At 33.2% G+C, this 18,066-nt stretch overlaps 1 long non-coding RNA gene across 1 annotated transcript; it reads right to left on the bottom strand.

Moving 5' to 3' along the window:
• Window positions 1-2,866: 2,866 nt before the first annotated feature.
• On the bottom strand, window positions 2,867-16,900 carry LOC138446219 (uncharacterized). The gene is made up of 3 exons (XR_011259234.1): window positions 16,796-16,900; window positions 7,606-7,703; window positions 2,867-3,088 (listed from the first exon to the last, which is right to left on the bottom strand). It is a non-coding gene; the product is annotated as an uncharacterized lncRNA (long non-coding RNA).
• Window positions 16,901-18,066: the final 1,166 nt, after the last annotated feature.

Here is an 18,066-nt window from a genome sequence, read left to right as displayed (position 1 = left end):
AGTTGTGGAGGAAAAGCATTTGTTTTCTTGAGAGCTGATACTGGTCAATAACCAAAAAACCCTTATTTAGGGGTTGCCAAAGGCTACTTTATATCCATTTAAGTAAAGGCAATATCCTCTAAATACATTAATCTGTTTAATCTTGTATCCATCATGGCTCCATGCAGAGGTTAATGGTGGAATTTTGCTGTTAGAAAATATATAACATGTTGTATCTTATGAAAAAGAACCTTTATTTCTAGTTTGATAATATCTACCAGTAATTGAGAATCATGACTATGTCAGGCACAGTGCATGCCCTCTATAAAATTGTCTATTTTCCTGTAACATCCCTATGAGGAAAATATTATTATCTCCAAATTAAAGCTGAAAATACTGTCTTAAAAGTAAAGTAATTGAGGAACTTCCCTGGTGGTCCAGTGGTTAAGACTCTGAGTGTCCACTGCAGGGGATGTAGTTTCAGTTGGAAAACTAAGATCCCACATGTGCTGTGGGACATGGCCAAAATAAATAAATAAATAAAGTAATTGGTTCAAACTAGTTATAGCTTAAAAGGATTCTAATTTAGATGTATCTGAACTCTATTATCCATTATGAGATGATGCTCTAGTCTTAGAGGTCTCACTCTATTGTTTTTTTTTAAAAAAACCAATTCATTCAACACATTAATTTAAAATGTTTTTTTAATTTTATAAAATTTATTTTTAATTGAAGGATAATTACTTTACAATGTTGGTTTTATTTCTGTGAAATATTTTTTATAAACCAACCTGAATTTCATGTGGCATTAACCATATACATTGCTTGCAATTATTTCCAGTAAAAATCTTTGAAGAATCACTCCTGTATTACTATTGAAATGAATGTATTTGTTCACCTTATGTCAACTTCCTCTGTGAGCAACTGAGGGCTCTGTTCCTTTATCTGGAACAGTCAAACCCAGCTAAAAACATTTGAGGCAATACATCCCAAACCTTCTTTAGTGTCAAGCAACATTTCTCTTTAGCCCAGTCAGGTTCAGCTTTGAGCATTACTGTGTAATTTTAATGACTTATTATTTTTAAAGGTGGGGAAGGGGATGGAGATTGACTACGTAACACAACTTACCTGAAGAGGTTTCATTTCAGAAAAAAACAAATATTTCTTTGGATAAATGTATTGCCATTAATAAGTCCTTTAATACTACTGGGTTATTTTGATTCTTTGAGGTCATTTATTAATTATAAGAAGAAAATAATACAGTACATTTTACTTAAGTGGAATTTATTTCTTGCATAAGCCAAAATTTGCTTTAACCTCAAGTGCAGAATATCATATTTGAAATATTCACCTAAGGCTAAGAATTATTTTGTACTTCACATTCTTACTGCTTATTTACTGAACTTCAACTCTCAGACTCAGTCTAAGCCATATGAGGAGGAGATGGAGTCCTTTGGTAAAGACATTTTTATAATGGTCAGATTTCATTCAGTGGAGTTCCAAATGAGAAGATTATTGACGTTTGTCAGAAAATCAGTGTTCTGGTCTCAGATCCACCACAAGACAGGGAGTAGCTCACAAACTTTGTCTATACTTTTGTGTGTGTGTTCAGTTTTTTTCAGTCATGTCTGATTCTTTGCAGGCCCACAGACTGTAGCCCACCAGGATCCTTCTGTCCACAGAATTTTTCAGACAAGATTACTGGAGTAGGTTTCCATCTCCTTCTCTAGTTCTCTTTGTTGCTGCTGCTGCTGCTAAGTCGCTTCAGTCGTGTCCGACTCTGTGCAACCCCATAGACGGCAGCCCACCAGGCTCCCCCATCCTTGGGATTCTCCAGGCAAGAACACTGGAGTGGGTTGCCATTTCCTTCTCCAGTTCATGAAAGTGAAAAGTGAAAGTGAAGTCGCTCAGTCGTGTCTGACTCAGCGACCCCATGGACTGCAGCCTACCAGGCTCCTCTGTCCATGGGGTTTTCCAGGCAAGAGTATTGGAGTGGGTTGTCATTGCCTTCTCCGAGTTCTCTTTGTTATTTCTCCATAATTAAAAAAAAAATGTGATGGAATATATCCTGCAAACCTCCATGCTTGATATATGTATTAATTTTCTACTTAGATAATATAAACTAAAATTCCAGTATATAGATATGGCTAAAATACACTGCAAGTTCTAGTTGACATGTTTCTTTTTTCAATCTTGTTCTTTTCTTCTTTTTGTGCCTATATATTTGCTAAATGCTAGTATAAGTTCTCTTTAACTACAGACATGGCACTGTGGTACCTTTGCTTGTCTAAGCACACAGCTGAATTTAAAAGTAGCCTGCACCAAGCTTCTCTGTCCATGGGATTTTCAAGGCAAGAGTACTGGAGTGGGTTGCCATTTCCTTCTCCAGGGAATCTTCCCAACCCAGGAATCGAACCCAGGTCTCTCACATTGTAGACAGACGCTTTACCATCTGAGCCACCAGGGAAGTCTTAAAAGTTGAGTTATAGGCAACTCTGCATAATACTCCTAAGAATCTAAAAAAGAGTCGATATACGTATATGTATAACTGACTCACTTTGCTGTGCACCCAAAACCAACACAGCATTGTAAATCAACTATACTTCCACAAAAATTTTTAAAGTGGGGAAGAAAACTTCTCTAGTGGTACAGTGGTTAAGAATCCCCCTGCCAAAGCTGATTTGATCCCTCATCCGGGAAGATCCCACATGATGCGGAGCAACTAAATGAGTGTGCCACAAATATTGAGCCCTCAGTCTAAAGCCCTGCTCCACAACAAGAGAAGTCACCACACTGAGAAGCCTGTATATGACAAGGAAGAGTAACCCCTGCTTACCACAACTAGGAAAAGCCCATATGCCACAATAAGACCCAGATCAGCCATAAATAAATACATAATTTTTATTAGAGTGAGACTTCCAGATTCATCAGGGAAAAAAAAAGAAAGCTATTCCATAGAAAGTAGTCCTCTCCTAAAGCATCTTCACTTGTTACAGAAGCTAACTTCTGTGCTCACTGAGCACAAAGCATCTTGAAGATGAGAGAGCAGGAGAGGGGTCCTAATAAGCAATCCATTCCTATGAAGGCAGGGGCAAGGTTTCACAAATTCCTGTTTGTTTAAAAGAAAAAAAAAATGTTGTTTACAATAAGACATTAGACCAGAAAGCCTGACTAATTTGTTAGAAGGAAAATAAATCTAGGCAAAGCAATGTATATTTATTCAAGTGCGTAACTTGAAAATAAGAGCAAATTTTCCTGAAAAGTATTTTACACAAGCAAACAAACTCAGCCTTGTTAAGTCATAATGACAGCACAGCACTATCTGGACTTCAAAAAAAATAAAAAAATAGAGCCCTGCCTACTTGTTTTCTCGAAAATACCAACAGTTGATGATTTGACTTTTTTTTTGGGGGGGGGGGGCTTTAAAATTCACCTTTGGTCCATTTTGCCAGTGGAGTTACAATCCTTTCTGCAAACAGTTTATGGTCCCATTGCAACCTTAAATGTGTCAGGTTTTTTCAGCATAGCAGGACAGGGTGAATCTCCCTTATTTTTTCCTTCCCATTTCAGTATTTCAAGTTTTCCCCAGGTGTCTTGTCTCAAGCAAAACTGCAGTATCAGACATACTGGATTTTAGGCCAAGTATCAGTTTATTGAAGTCATATGCACAAATGTAGTGATTTTCACAGCCAGACACCTTCTACAGTCTTTGCACTTTTTTCTTTTTGTTGTGTTGTTTGTCATTTATTTTGATTGGAGAAAAAAAAGAGCCTTAATTTCATCTTTCCAAATCTTTTCTTGGACTTAATAAACAAGCACATCAATATATATTTTATATTTTGAGAATGTATTTGTGAACATCATTTTACACCTTAAATTTAAAATTCACTGGAGAGTGAATATTCAGAATTTTTCTCAAAGTATCATAGATTCTTAGCTCTGTTAAATGTCTACCAAGTATACATGGAACTCCATTTCCAGGGTGTTAGTCATTCGGTTGTGTCTGACTCTTTGTTACCTCATAGACTGTAACCCACCAGGTTCCTCTGTTCATGGGATTGCCTAGGCAAGAATACTAGAGTGAGTTGCCATTTCTTATGCCAGGGGATCTTCTGACTCAGGGATTCAACTTGCATCTCCAGAGTCTCCTGCATTAACAGGCAGATTCTTTACCATTGAGCTACATGGGAAGCGCAAGCAATAGGTATATTGGCAACTGAAAGAACGTTCTCAATTAGATAGGTTAGGAACAATGTCATAGAAACATTTGCTGTTGACTGTGACAGGAAAGTCTAAACCCTTTCTAAGTTCTATATTTATCATTTGTCATTCTTTGACATTAAATTATTTGATTAATGAATAGATTCTCTGTGCTCTCTTGAGATATCTAGTTAGCCTTGGTTTATCTGTTGTCTTAATCCAAAACAAGAATAATCCAGACAAAGAGCAGACACCACTAGTTTGAACCTATCTTTGATCAAGTGTTTTATGTATGGACCATGAAGAAGACTGGTTGGATCTCCTTGCAATCCAAGGGACTCTCAAGTTTTCTCCAACACCACAGTTCAAAAGCATCAATTCTTTGGTGCTCAGCTTTCTTCACAGTCCAATTCTCATATCCATACATGACTACTGGAAAACCCATAGCCTTGACTAGACAGACCTTTGTTGGCAAAGTAAGACTACAAGGAGATCCAACCAGTCCATTCTAGAGATCAGTCCTGGGATTTCTTTGGAAGGAATGATGCTAAAGCTGAAACTCCAGTACTTTGACCACCTCATGCAAAGAGTTGACTCAATGGAAAAGACTCTGATGCTGGGAGGGATTAGGGGCAGGAGGAGAAGGGGATGACAGAGGATGAGATGGCTGGATGGCATCACCGATTCGATGGACATAAGTTTGAGTGAACTCTGGGAGTTGGTGATGGACAGGGAGGCCTGGCGTGCTGCGATTCATGGGGTCACAAAGTTGCTCATGTCATGACTGAGCAACTGAACTGAACTGATGGAGAAGACAGCACAGGCTTCCAGGAACGTAACGAGATTCAATGCCAACAATGATAAAAATAGAATTCCAACATGAAAATTAAACTAACTTTACTGGGAGCAGAAGAAGCACAAGGGAGAGAGAATCCTTAATACTTCTGTGCTATAGTCCACAGGTTCTTACACTTTAGATTCATCTCTGTAAGTGAATCCATGAGATCAACAGTAAAGAGGATGGCGAAAAGAAGAAAAATTTAGATTTTAGAGTTACATCAAAATTAAAAGAGAATAAAAAAATACAAATAAAAATGAAAATGTGATTTGAGTATGTATTGTAATGGTATGTCAATCATTGTCATAAAGTTTTTGTGGCTTTTATTATAAAGAAATATTAAAATATTCTCTTTTCTAGTCTTCAGAAGGAATGCAAATCATAAAATCCAAAGAGATGGATTTCTGAGGAAAAAATATTCCCAGAATTGGAGGATGCTATGCCATTCAAGCACTTTCACATCCCTAATAACAAAGTCTTTTTTAAGATAACAAAGAAAATTATACATAAGGACCTATTGTATAGCACAGGGAACTATACTCAATACTATGTAGTAACCTATATGGAAAAGAATCTTAAAAAGTGTATATATACACATATTTATTTATAAAATATATACATATACATATATTATATATATATAACTGAATCACTTTGCTGTGCACCAGAAACTAACACAACTATATTTCAATAAAATTTTAAAAAGATTTAAAAATAAAAGATAATTCTAAAACCCAAGAAAGATACAGTCCTCATTGTATAATTTTATTGAACATTTTTTTTTCTTTTTTTGTTATCTGACTTCCTGCTAGAATGTAACCTTTTTGAGGGCAAGGATTTAGTTATTTTGTTCACCATTTAAACATAGGATCGGTGTTAGCTGCAAAGCCAGATCTAAGGAGATAATTGTTGAATAAGCTAATATGGTACTTTCAAAATCACTTTAGCTCAGTAATCCTTGCCCCTCAATATCTTATGAGTCTAATTTACCTTCAGCACATACACATTAGTATATGTTGCCTTCTCATTTTCCACTCCATTCTCAATGGTTTGAGTCATTTTTGACAGTCCTGTTTACAGTCCTCTAAACCCCTGCTATACTCATTCTGTCAGATGACTTTATTGCAAAAGCTACTCTCATTTTCCTGACATCTGTACCCATCATTCACTCATATCTTCTCTCAGATGTGGAAGATATCCTTGTAAGTGTCTGTCTTTACACTTCATAAATGTCTGCTGCATGTTCTGAATACTTGCGCCATCAATGACTCACTTTCAGTCTCGTATCTTCCTTGTCCATGTTCTTTTTATCTTTCGTCTACCGTCAAATTCAAGTCCATGTTCATGAGGACTTGGTCCTTCCTCACTCCTTTTAATCAGCTACTCTACTTTTTCTCTCTTTTCTTTTCTTTCTCCCCACCTGTCTTAGTGACTTTGGGCTATTATAACAAAACACCATACACTCAATGGATTATAAAGGGCAGAACTTTATTTCTCAGAGTTCTAGAGGCTAGGAAATCAGAGATGGAGTCACTGGCAGATTTCATGCTTTGTGAAAGCCTGCTTCTTGCTTCATACATAACTGCCTTTTTCTTATGTCTTCACAGGATAGAAGGGGCAAGGGAGCTTTCTCAGGGCTCTTTTATAAGAACACTAATTCTATTCATGAAGGCTGTACCCCTATAATATAATCACCCAGAGACCTCACTTATTAATACCACCACTCTTTGGATTAGTATTTAAACTTGAGAATTTGAGGGCACACACACATATAGACCATAGCATCACCAAATATTTAAGGCAATAATGCAGGTCCCTCTGGCTTACTATACATTTCTGTGTCAATTTGTTTCAATTTACCACTCTCATCTATGTCAATAAAGCTTCCATTTTCCAAATCCATTTCTCTCAAACTTGGATAAGTTGTCTGACCATATCTCAGCCAAGGGCTAATATTGTTACTACCCTTAGATAAAAAATCAAGTCCTCTTTTGATATTTGCAATACATGCTAGAAGTCAGGACAGCAATTCTGAGTGTTTTACTAGGAGATGGATGATATATTGAACCAGGCACATAGCTAAGTTCATTCCTTTCATTAAGTACTAGTTTACCAAAAATTAGTTAAAAGAGTGCAGTGACTATCATAGTCCAGGAAGGTAGTAATGAACACAGAGCTAGCCATTGGGATAAATGGGTCTTACCATTACAACAATAGGTAAAATATGGTGAGATGCTTACTATAGTGGTGTATGCATTAGGTCCCATGGACAAGGTGAAATATTTAACATAATTCAGTTTGGAATGAGTGAAGAGGCAGTCACAGGGAGGTGACCTAGATACCAATATTTAAGGATGAATAGGAATTAGCTAGTTGAAATATTAAGAGAAAATGGTGACAGATTCAGCCCATTGCTTCTCTAACATTAGTGTGATTATATGCCCTTGACTATTATAACTCTTGAAAATCTCCCCATTACTTCTAAGCAAATTACAAATTCCTAGAAGTGGCATAGAGACTATCTACCATGTGGTTTCAATCTGCCTTTCTATACATTCAACTATTCTCTATAAAGTAAAATCACTTACCATTTTCTAGGCTAAAATACACTTTCTCATTGTGTTTTTGCTTCTCAATCTTTTTGTCCATGTAAACATCTCATCCAGTTCAGCAGTAAAGAATTCACCTGCCAATGCAAGAGACACAGATTCAATCCCCAGGTCAGGAAGATCCCCTGGAGAAGGAAATGGCGACCCATTCCAGTATTCTTGGTTGAGATATCTCACGGACAGAGGAGCCTGGTGGGCTACAGTCCATGGAGTTGCAAAGAGTTGGACATGACTTAGTGACTAAACTAAACAACAACAAAACATCCCATCAAATATTTATACAATCTGAAAAGACAGTTGCCAGTGATTGCCTCTTTAATTAGTTACCCCTTCTGAGGCAATTATTTCAATACTGTGATAATTTGCTTTTCAGTTTAAAGGACAAATCACACATTACCTAGGTTTGTGAATGTTTTTTATCATGTACCTTCCCCTTATTAGCTTATGGGTGTGTGTGTGTTATTCAGTCAGTTGTGCTCAACTCTTTGAGACCCATGGACTGCAGCACACCCCTTCAGGGTAAAAAGCCCTACCTTAGCTGTTTTTTGTGTTCCCCACAACCCGAAGAAAGAATGCCTTTAAAACATTAGCTTTTCAATAAACTGTGGGCCAATATATAGTTTGATCAATAAATTTTCCTAAGAAATACAGTTCTGGTCATTTTGTTTTAGTTAAGAAAGTAATTCAAAAATTGTGCCCTAGACCTCCATGATTTTATAAAATTCTTAGTTAGTTACCTCATTATTAGTCCAACACAGCATTAGCTTGAAAACAAACTGGAAATGTTAGATTCACTACAAAAGCCAAAGACCTGCACTGAATCTCGGTATAATTACCTCATATAACTGTTGTAACAGAATACAAAATGTGTCATGGTGGAAAATATTACTTATTACCCTGGAAAAACAAAGTTCCATATTACTCAAATACTTTCTCTCAAAGGGGCCCCAAATATTTGAACTGAAGAACTAAGGCACAAAATGTTTACCAATTACATTCTACTAGGTACATTAAGGAATTAAGAAGCAGATCCTTATGATCATAGCTAAGAAAAACTATATTAAAAGTTTTGGAGAGGGAAGTAGTGTATTTTCAGTCCCAGTCGTTAATTTTAAACAACATCTAATCTGTACAATAGAGAGAAGAAGCCTGTATTTGTACTGTTTTGCTTTTGACCTCTGCCCTTTTTGTAAAACCCAGAACTTCCAATAATATGAAAGGATTTTGATACTGTATTTTAGTTTTAGCGTTTATAGGCGCATCAAGTTACCTCTCTTTGATTTGGCTTTTCCCTAAATGCTGATTCTATGCCTAAGTGTCCACCAGAGGCCAGGCAGTGGGTTTCTCTGAAAATGCGATGCATCTAAAAGATTATAGCTGAGTTAATAAAAATTTCAAGTTAGAAACATCACAATGAGCATGTGTTTCCATTCATAAAGTATGTCTTAAACGCACACAAACTATTTTTTGTCATCTGGTTTTGCCCCATTTTGAAATTATTCTCTGCTGTTAATTAGAAGTGACTACAATTTGATTAATCTCAAACATGTGTCACGTATAAACAGTGTGGAGAACTGAATTCAATTTTTTTTTCACTTGCAGTATGCAGGGTGTTCACAGAAAGGAGACAAATATATTTTTCAAATAATCTGAAATCTGATATTATCACACTAACAGGATATTATCAATGTAACATATTCTCAAATATAAATATATCATATTTATTTGATGCATTAAATGCACAGGATACCTTAATTATAAGCAGGTTTAGACTGAAAATGCAAAAATTAAGGAGACTTCTTTCTCATTTGTTACACTTCTAAAGCTTTCGATTCTGGAATCTGTTTTTTAACCTTGAGAATTCACCTGATCTTGGTCTCTGGTTTTTTATTTACTTCTTTTGTCAATAACATCTCAGTGCTTGCAAACTCAGTAGACAAGTATACATGGGTTTTGCTTAAAGAAAGGAAAGTTTCAATTAACAAGGAGAAAATGTCTCTTTGGCTTAATTTGAATTATAATTATTGTTATAGGATATATACTAAAACACTCATTTTTCAATGTGCTAATTTAATTTCCATAAAAGCACTCAGCCTTTAGCCAGATTATAAAAGAAAAATTTTATGATAAAGTAGTTGTGATTTAAGAAACAATGATTCCAGTTAGGTTTTTCAGTTCAACTTCCTAACCAAAAAATGGTTTTCTTTCTTATTACACAGCCTGCAGTAATAAGTGAAATATAATCCTAATTAATTTTTCCTACAGCAATATATAAATCAATAGTTGCAACATCCCAAAGGAAACACACACTGCAGTCCTCCAGGTTCCTAATGAATGCAAATAGAATGACCTTTTTCTGACAACTATGAATATTGTTCCACAATTTTACCATTAAAATTGCTGCTATCAGCAATTCATACAGCAAACATGGAGACTACAATAGTTGTAAATAACCATTCATTATGGCAAGAAAGGAATGGGAAAAACTAAGCCTAAGTTATGCAACTTTTAAGCCTCAGCCTGATTTTTATATTTCATTTTTCTTATTTTTTCCCACATTTGATCACAGTATTATTTATACTTCTGACTCACGTTAGAATTTATTTTTAGTTTTTTTATTTTAATTTTTGCTTTATATTGGAGTATAGTTAATTTACAATTTTCTATTAGTTTCTGGTGTGCAACAATGTGATTCAGTTATACATATACATATGTCCTTTCTTTTTCAGATATTTTTCCCATATAGATTATTATAGAATATTGAGTAGAGTTCTCTGTGCTATACAGTAGGTCCTTCTTGATTATTTGATATTCAGTAGTGTGTAAATGCTAATCATTTTGATGTTGAAATTCTGTCTGTAACCAGTCATTACTTAGATTCTTCTCTATTCCAGATGAAAAGACATTAAAATAATTCAATGTTTTATATTATTTACTTGAGAAGTTCAGTATTGAAATGTTTTTGCAAATGAAGTAATAATATTATAAGGCTCTAAATACTATAGTCAGATTATTAGGAGACTGTGATGATATCCCACAGACATATCTGTACAGAAAACCCTATTGGTGTACTTAACGTATCAAGACATAGTACCATTCATGTAGTGAGCATGCGGATGAATTCAGAAGCTATGAAAACAGATAATGACATAAGAATGACCCCTATGGGAACCTAAAGAAAAGGTAAGAAGCTATTCAACTGCATTATAGAAGAACCACTTTATTCCAAAATGCAATAACACTGTGTGTATTTATGCTAGTGCATATTTAGTTTCCATGAAGATGTCTCATTAAGTGTAGAAGTTAAACTCAAATTGTATAAGAGTAGCTAAGTTTGTTAAACTTAATTCTGTCAGTCATAGATCTATATACTGGAAATTCCGATTGTTCTCTACAGTCAAGAATATAATTAGCCAATAGAATTCAAATACTCATGAAAAATAAAACTGCCCAAATTGCAACAAGTTTCAAAAAGGAACTCACAACAGTAGTACATTTTCACAAAATTGCAAAAACTATTTCTTCCTTCCCTTATTCTATGATTAATTTATATACTTTTGTACAAGACTGGAGACCACTGTCATATAATTATTTGATATCTCAAATATGTATTAGTGACATAAGTTTACATAGACTCTATTTATAGAGATATATTAACTGTCTTTGCTAAGTAGTTGTACCACTATTTTAGTATAAAGTCAACCTACGCTACTTTCAAGTGGAGAGCTGTTTTAAACTTCATTCAATTTCTTGAAATAGTTAAGAGAGCATTTCTGTGAGTGTGGTTTGGGAACAGCAGGCATAGATGGCATTTTTTAACTGTATTAAACAATCTCCTCTTGATGGCATCTCTCCTGAAGATGTCTGTACTCTCACACCTGTAATGCTTTCATGTTCAAAATGAATCCCTGCTACATCTCACTTATATTGATCTTTAAGGCATTTCTCCCAATCCTTTTCCCAGTGTGGTCACTGAACAGTATCAGAGTTCAATAGGAAGATCAGCTGCTCATCCACTTTTTGCTAAAGCAATTTGTATTATGGATTTATTTTAGCAGTCTACAGTGGCAGTTGCTGTTTTTACTATTTAAATGCTTTGATTATCTGACCTTGCTTACTTTATCTTTCTAAGTGCTATGCATGAGCTTTAAAATTGATCAATAAGTGGGGATTCCTCTACAGGATTATGCTGAAATCAATCTCAATTCAGACTTTTCGTATTTTATGTTTATTACTAGATCGGTCTTAATTGCATTCCTTATTTTGGTAAATAATTTTAAAACACCTAGTTGATTACAGAGATAAGAGTCTTTCAAGATCCATGCATATTATAAAATAACTTGTATTCTTTATATGTTATTCTGTCCGTTCTTTCAATGTGAAGTAGGAAAGAATTAACCATGGATATTTTATTCAAATATCTTTACAGTATAAATAAAGATCTATTCTATTAGAAGAAAAAACACAGCCTTGTTTATACAGATGAGTAACTGAAAAATCTAGACACACATTAATGTGCTATGTTAATTGTGATAAGTGTGAAACTTCAACCGACACAGTCTATATACATATTTTGCACATAAAAGTGTTTATAAGACTTTCAACAGGATAAATTAATACTCCCTGGAAGAAAAATCAAAGCAAATTCTCAATACTTGTATTTCTGAAATTCAATAGGAAAAAAGCTATAAGCTTGCTGAATATCAAAAAAAAGCAATATTCAATATGAGAAAAAATTTTGTTTCACACTCTCACTATTAAGATAGGATAATTTACTCATTTTTTTGGATTGAAATAGAAGTAAATTAGAACCTTAAAATGCCTCTTAATTCGAATTATGAATTTCATAACCAAAATCCCATATTAATTATTCATGAATTTTAATAAATATAAAATTCTTAAAATTAATTATATGAGACACAAACATTAAGGAATATGAATTATCTTGCATAACTATTAAAGCTTGTGCTAAATTTTTGGTCTAATTTAGTTACATTTCATGACTCTGGGTGGTCACATGAAGCTCCTGAATTTTGTCTTTGGATCAGTTTATACTTACATTAGATTTTTCAAAGTCATAAACAAAAGGAACGCAGAGATGAGTTAAAAAAAGAAATTGATGTCATCTTTTTTAATCTCATTTTAAAATCCAATCTAACATCTAAATATCTGTGTCATCAACTGTTACATAAAATTGCAGTGAAATATTTCCATGTATGTAAATGAGAGTATAAAATCTGCAATTTCAGAGGCCAAATATGCAAGCAGAAAAGATCCTGAGGTAAATAATCATATGACTATACACAGAAGATGTGCAATATTTTCACCTGTGCAAATACAGTCTTTTTCTGCTCAAATAATTTTAGAAACTCTCATAGGACTAGAGAAATAGCGCATATGTCCAATAGGTCTATAGTCATATATTCATACTTTGGAATTATTGGTCAAAATGATTTAGCATGTAACAGCTTTCATTTTAGACTAAATTCTAGCCTATTATTACAATATTTTTTTTTCCTACGGCTTACATTAAATGAGACGTAAAGTACATGTGAATGAAAGCAAAGCCATCACAAGATATTTCATTTTAATAGTTACATGGATGGAGTTAGGATAGGAAAATTAAGATTCCCGAATACAAAAAGAATGAGGAAAGTAAGAATTTTAATTTTAAATAGTTGCCATCATGGTATTTTTAAAAACTGTTACAACCAGTTACTTCCTTTCTACTGTTTGTAGTGGAATAGTGCGTGAGATAAATCATTTTTCCAGAAAGTTTTGCATCTCTGTAGATCACAGCCCTGGCAAGACATGTCCATACTTTCATACTTTTTTCCTCAAGTGGGTAAATGTTAAGAGAGAAGAATCCAAGTTTCATGATGCACCAACACAAAGCTGGGAAGTGAAAATTATGTTGCAGTGGAGTCTTGAAAATATGACTGTAAAAGTTAATCAATAAAATGTCTATTCCTGTCTATTCACTGGAGGCCCCAGCTGCATAGCTTCACTCAATCGATACTACAAATTATTACGATTTCCAGGTTCCCACTGGACATTCAGAACAAATCTTTCAAGTGTAACAGTCTTATACTGAGTATATGGTGTGTGTTCTCTACATTTATTTCAAAAAGAGAAAGGGAAAAATAAAATCTAAATCCTATGTGTTCTTTAAAACTTCAACTCTATGGAAAATAACTTACGGGTTACCTTTTAATGTTAAAAACATCTTCCTTTTGATTGCCAAATTTTGTGCACGTTTCTTTTTTAACTGTTTCACATTTAGTTAAGAAATGACTTACTCTAATAATAGATATAGGTGATATAGCAACCTGGTTAACTCTGAATATTTCCCAAAATAAATGAATGAAAGAAATACCTTTGGGATAACTTATCAAACAGTTACTTGAATATATTATCACTGTTAGAGAGATACATACAGGACCCTGACTGACAAATATTTCAAATTGTAGCAGATCCCTTAAAATATACATTCTAGTGATTGTTTTTATGACTTATCCCAACACATTTAAAAAAATCATGTTTGAAATATTCAATTTTTTCTAAAATAAAAAATTATAATTTCAAAAATGAGTTGCTGTTTTTCTAAATAAAAATCTCAGAATGTTTTGTTCTAAGTGTGATTATCTGCTCTCTGCAGAAAGATTCTATATTGATTATAAACTCTAGAAGCTACTCAAGACCTTAAATTTACCCTCCATACATTTTGTTCCTGTATCTCCTAGTCAAAATTCAGAGTTTTCCAGATAAAGGGATGACAGATGAAGGGAACTAACTATAATAGTTTCATGCCTTATGACACCTAACATGGTCTTTCTTTCTTCTGACTGGTGAATCCTATGGTGTCTGGCACTGCCCCAAACCAAATCAATTGGTAAATTTGATCAATTCATGCCACCTGTCGATTGAGTGGGAAAAAAACCAAAACTAATAAACAGAATATTTTGTTTGCTAAACCAAAAAGGTTTTGATTTTTATTTGACATTGAAACAATACTGTATTTTTCCATGTATCACGGAAAACATATAGACATATATATCTAACATGTACTCATATCCTGTGACAATCTATGTTGAGGCTATATTTGAAAAGAAAGATAAATGTGTTCCTCCTAAGAAATCATCACTGTTTTGATTATGATCATTTATCAATCCCTATAAACTTTAATAACATTTTCTTATGTCTTAATAACATTTCTAATTTTATGATTTTTAAGATATTTGAAAAAAACATTTCAAATATTTAGATTTGAAATCATGAAGTTACAATTTTAAATACTCTCTTAGATAATGTCTGTATACCTTGCCAGCAGTTTCACATTAAGAGAGAATATCATACTTAATTTCATGAAGAAGCTATATTAGAAAATAAAGTAGATAAATATAGATCAAACATAGAGAACTTAAGTTTGATTTTTCATTATAATTTAACTAGATGAATCACTGTCTAGTTTATTTGCTTATAAAATTCAAGACTGAAATCAGATCACTGCATGTCAGTTTTTAGATCAAAAATTATATTTTTGTGGGCATACTGAATAATGTGCCTTTATAGTACTATTTAACTGTAGAAAAAATGTTGGCATTATTTTAATAGCAATATGCTAACATCAAATACTATCATTAGTTTTATATGAGTTCACAACCATTTTTATATATTTCTTATTTTATAAACATATCTTAGGCATATTATTCCCCTAATATAATGTTGCTTTTTTAAGACACCATAATGTTTATAACAATAGTGCATTACTATATGCATTCCCAAAGAAACTTTGCCCAATATGCTTTTAATCCTTGGTACCAATTTCTACCTTTTAATATTCGTTAAATGTGTCTTTTTTTGTTGTTGTGTGTGTCCTGGCATCTGACTAAAGGTACATGAATGGCAAACAGGGTTTATTATAGGGTTTGATTTTATTTAGAAGCACACAAAATGTTATCCTAGATTTCATAATTGTTTTAATGCTTTGTAATATTAAATCATTGAATTAAAACATAAATAAATTGCTCATGAATAAATTTCAAAAAATGTGTTTTTATATTTTATGTGCACTATAAACTACAAATCAAGAAAGAAATGTTTACTATATATATTATTTTGAAGGCCTTTTGATAGGTATATCAAGATATGCATTAAGGAGTATAAGTTTAGAATATGACTTCCAAAAAGCAGTTAAGATCAAATAAAGCAGGCCAAATTTACTTCTGGCTGCAGGACTTTGGTCAAAGGTATGAGTGACAAGGGAAAAAACTTCAGGTGTGGATGCTTTATCTAACTGCAATTACTCGATTCAAGCAAGTTCAGCAAGTAAAGTTTAATTCTTTACAAACAGAAAGAGAGAGACTGAGAGAGATTCATCTGGGCTATGCTACTTTCAATTTGTTTTTTGAAAACAGACTAAGAGAATGAATACAGAAAAAAAAAAAAAACCACAAAGATGATAGAATACTTGATTATCAGAACACCAAAATGAAAAATAAACTAATATTTATTTGAATTGCCAATGACAAAATCTGAAAACATTGCAGAGATATAAAGTAATTGCATAAAGATTTAGATAATAAAAACAGAAATTAAATACTAGATGCTTCACTAAGGACAGTTTTCATGAATGTTTCAGAACAACATAAGTCTTTATTACTTTTCTTCATAGTTTCTTACATGCCTCAATGGTCTGATCAAAAATTTTCCACTCTCAATGTCTCCCAATTTAATAGTGTCTTGCTTAGAGCTGCTACTTTAACAAAAAAGAAAAGCAACAAGAGCCATATGTAACCTTTGGACTCTGAAAGGAGAAAGATGAGAATGCCATTGGCAGATAGGTGCTAAGAAACACAGTGTACTCTTTCCCTTGAATCTTACCTTCAACATTTCTTGATAGTTAACAAGAAAGTTGACTGCCACATCATTATTCAGAATCTGGAATAAGACAGTTACCGTTTTCAACATGTGCCATTTCAGTTAAGAAATGTTGCAGACTGAAAGTTTATCTGTTTTGGAAAGAACAATATATTGAACAAGCTAGAATATTTACACAGAACCTTTTGCAACACAGAGAGAATTAAACATTTAGCAACTAAAGTCAAAAGGACTGACTTGATTTCAGTTTGTAAAGTAAAACTTTCTGAAAGACTGAAAAACAACTCACTTGTAATCATTTTTTTCTTCTTCAGAAGCAATAATCCCTTCTGTCACTGTCTTCGGCTCTGCCTGGGGTTTTCTACTGTTCTGTTCTTGGCGAACTGTTTCTGCTATTTGCTCAGTTAGCTGCTCTTGAGTAGCCTTAAAGCTGGATTCCATTAGAAGAAGTTTTTCATCTTGACTGGCAAGTTCTTGGGCTGAAAGATAAAACAAGAACATTGCCTTTTAAAAAACCAAGCTAATCTGGTTTCTTTTCTTCTTTTGTTTTTGGTTTAAATTCTATGCAATGCAAATTTGAGAAAGATTTAAACAGATCCTTCTTGTCCAAATACAAATTCGTATATTCACATTTTTAGATTCCTTTATTTAAAGCACAAGTAAACAAAGGTATGTATGAAGAAATACAAGATGCTTGTTAGTAATCTCGAATTTATAAAACATTTGAATGAAAAACTTAAGTGTCTTCATCAGACAACAATTCTCCAAGATAATTTGTAAGACCTTTGCTACAATGTAAGTGTGTTATAAAACAACATTAATGTATAGTACTCTTGTTCTTTCTTTAGCATAGGCCTTGGGTATATGTATATACATTCACATAGACAAAGACTGACACATTATAAATTATGCCAAAATGATGACTCTCCACTGATTTATTTTCATGTATAATATTTATGAAATTTAAACACTTTTTCAAGGTCATCCAATAGATGGCACTCTTTCATTAGACCAAAGCAGACAGGCAGTATGCTTCAAGCTCTCAAAAAATAAGTGATTTAAGACAAAGACATTTTTCCTTTGTTCTTTGTTGACTGTATTCTTAGAGATATATATCTGTATATTGTATTCGACTATTCCCCCTTTATAAAAATGTTTATCTGTTTTTTTTTTCTTTTCAACTGACTTAAATACATATCATCAATTGCAAATGTTATCAGGTTTTAAATTTTATTTTTAATAATATGTTTAGATTTGTCTAGTTGCATTATTTTAAAAGTATCTTTTTAGGAGTATTCTTAAATATAACTGGATTTTTAATCCATTGCATTAAAGATCATGATATTTTATGAAAATTAGTAATTTCAGTCTTGCAGTTCAACTGCAGAAGAAAAAAGAAATGCTTTTTAGTATCTCCAAATCATTAAAAATAGAAATAGAAATGGAGAAGATCAGATTTTTATAAAAAGAGCATCTTCCCTATTAATGATTCTCATTTTATGTCCAAAAATGGTGTTTATTTTAAGCTTCAATAAAGTTGGGAACCACGGTATTACAGTC

The sequence above is a fragment of the Ovis canadensis genome, chromosome 9 (assembly GCF_042477335.2).
Source record: "Ovis canadensis isolate MfBH-ARS-UI-01 breed Bighorn chromosome 9, ARS-UI_OviCan_v2, whole genome shotgun sequence".
Classification (NCBI taxonomy): domain Eukaryota; kingdom Metazoa; phylum Chordata; class Mammalia; order Artiodactyla; family Bovidae; genus Ovis; species Ovis canadensis.
This window is presented reverse-complemented; position numbering and strand designations above follow the sequence as displayed.